The following is a 3,176-nucleotide window of genomic DNA, read 5'->3' on the forward strand; positions in this document are numbered from 1 at the left end:
TTTGGGACTGGAAGTGTGCTAAACGCACAAAATTGACCATGCGTACGCGTCCCTGATGCGTGCGCGTCATTTGCACAGATAACCATCCACGCGTGCGCGTGCATGACGCACACGCGTCGTATGTAAATATTGGTGCCCAAGCCACGCGAACAGAGAGTTGTGCATGCGCACGGCTGGCTTCACACGAATCGCACAAAACCAAGGGCACGCAGACGCGTGCCTGACGCTTACGCGTCATTAAGAAAATTTCGCGCCCCACGTGTACGCGTTGCCTGAGCCGCACAACTCCACTAGTTCGCCGCCCAGTTTTTATTTTTTCTTTCCCCCTCTCCCAATCCTAATTCTCTCTTGTTCTTTTATCCTTTTCTCTTTCTTTCATCATAATATTTGTCTCTTTCTATTTTCAGTTCTTCTTTGCTTGAGGACAAGCAAACCTTTAAGTTTGGTGTTGACGCTTCGCTTAAGGGTTTTTTGTTTATTCCTATCTCACCAAAAGGGAGGTGAATCATCTTCACTGAGGAGCACAACTTGAAGAATAAAATGACCGCTAGGATAACTAAGGTGGTTTTTCATTTTTATTCCTCCCCTCTTTTTCTATATTATGTTCTGGTTTTCTGCTATTTTACTTTGTTTGTTGTATGATCCTTTATTAGTTAGAATCCTAGGTCTAGTTTTGTTTTCTCTTAGTTGCTTTAATTCGGAAAAGATGTTTCATGTATTACTCACTGAGCTTGAATTCAAATAAAAAATACAGAAGTGATGTATTGCATGAGAAAGTGAGTTTATATTGAAGAATAGTCTTAATTACTTAGATGAGGTGGTATTTCTGTAATTCTGAATGCATGATATGAATAGTGCATATTTAAATTTGAATCAAAGAATGTTGATGTATAAGGAATAGAAATTTAGAGAATTATTATGATTTCTCTAAAATTAATGAAAGTTTAATCCTTGAAGCAAAAGAAACAGCAAAAGAAAAATAAAAGCAAGGTCCAAGGCACTGAGCATCAATGACTAGGGAGGACAAACATGATTAAAAGCTCAAAGAGTTGTTTCCCTAGTCACATGCTTGTGGCATTCTTGTGTCAAGTAATCCTTGAGACAAAACATTTAGAGTCGAGATCAATCGCAGAGTACGCCAAAGGCTTTGAGCACCACTGTCTGGGAGTAACTTTAAAAAATATAAAAATAAAATAAAATAAGACAAAAAAATAAATAAAAATAAAAATAAAAAATAAAATAATAAAAATATTTAGAACTTAAAGAGAGTTCTCTAGTTAAGTGCTTGTGGTGTTTCTGCGTCAAGTAAAGCTTGAGACAAAACATTTAAAGTCACGGCTAGGCTCAAGGTGCAAAGCACCAAAGAAAAATTGTTGTGTTCAAGGATTAAATTGAATTACAAAAGATCAGAGAATCCATAATATTATCCGGATTCTAAATCCAGATGACAGTAACATTCTTCTGATTCAATGGAGAGTGAGATGCCAACACGATTCAGGATTGCAGTTGTAAACCCCACTATAAGAAGAGACATGGGCTTAATTGAACTCTCATTCGCATGCAAATTCACATCCTAAGCTTATATTAATTTAGGTTGCTAAAGGACAAGCAACAATTCAAGTTTGGTGTTGTGATGCGTGAGCATCTTTCCTATATGGATGCTACTTTGAGACTTTTGCAATTTTTTTATTTTAGGTAGCATTTGGCAGAATTTCATGGAGTTTCTGAAGCACAAGAATCAAAGGACATGGCAGCGAGGAGCGACGCATACGCGTGACTAACGTGTATGCGTGATTTGGAGCTTTCCATGGTGACACGTGCGCGTGACTGACGCGTACGCGTGATTTGAAGAATTTCACAGCGATGAGTGCGCATGACCGACGCGTTCGCGTGACTTGCGAAAAAGACCAGCGACGCGTACGCGTGACATGCGCCATGTGCAGAAAATGCAAAAAACGCTGGGGGTGATTTCTGGGCTGCTTTTGACCCAGTTTCCAACCCAGAAAACACAGATTAAAAGCTGCAGAATGGACAAAACAAGTGGTCCCCACCCATCAGCTGAAGACTTGTTAATTAATTCAAATTTAAATTCAAATCTTATTTTTAGGAAAAAATATTATTTTAGTTTTAGATAGATTTTAAATTAATTAGGATTAATTATAAAAGGGATGCCAACAGGGGGATTCCATTAGGGAATTCTATACAATTTTACATTTCGCATTCCATGAGCAACTAATCCTTCATTGTTAAGGTTAGGAGCTCTATCTATTTGTATGGATTGATTCGTTTGCTCTTTCTAATTTAATTCATATTTTGATTTATATTTCAATAATTGTTTTCGTTCTTTATTTTATGAATTTGGGTGGAACGGAAGTATGACCCATGCTCTAATTGAGTTCTTGTATAACTTGGAAAAGCTCTTTACTTGAACAACAACTTGAAAAAATATTATCCTGAATTTCTAATTGTTTGTGTTTAACGGGATACGTGACATATAATCCCCTTATATTTGGATAATTAGGATTCTTGTGGTATATAAACTGGAATTTGATCATCACCTTCTAAATAGATTTAATTGACCAAAGAATTGGCAGTTAATGAATTTTAGAGGAGACTAGGAAGGTCTAAGAAATTAGGGTCTAGTCACATATAGTTAGCCATGAATTAAATTATACATGATTAAAAATAGTTGATAAGAAAAGTCAATCCGGAAAATAGACAACTCCGAAGCCTTAACTGTTTTCTCCATATTTTATTCCCAACTCATTGTTGCTTGCTTTCTGAAATTCTTAATTTTACTGTTTAATGCTCTTTGAATACCAAAACACTCTTTTCTTCTTCCCTAACTAAGCCAATCAATCAATCAATCATTGTTGCTTGATCCATCAATCCTCGTGGGATCGACCCTTACTCACGTAAGTTATGACTTGGTACGACCCGGTGCACTTGCCGGTTAGTTTCTGGGTTGTAAAATACCGCCCCAGAATGCAGTGCCATTATTCAACACAACCTTCCTGAGAAGATGCCAGATCCAGGGAGCTTTGTAATTCCTTGCACCATTGGAGATGTCACCATTCAGAGAGCTTTATGTGACCTTGGAGCTAGCATCAATCTCATGCCACTTTCAATGATAAAAAAGCTTCAAATTGAGGAGGTAAAACCCACTCGTATTTCTC

This window comes from Arachis stenosperma, chromosome 4 (assembly GCF_014773155.1).
Source record: "Arachis stenosperma cultivar V10309 chromosome 4, arast.V10309.gnm1.PFL2, whole genome shotgun sequence".
Lineage (NCBI taxonomy): Eukaryota > Viridiplantae > Streptophyta > Magnoliopsida > Fabales > Fabaceae > Arachis > Arachis stenosperma.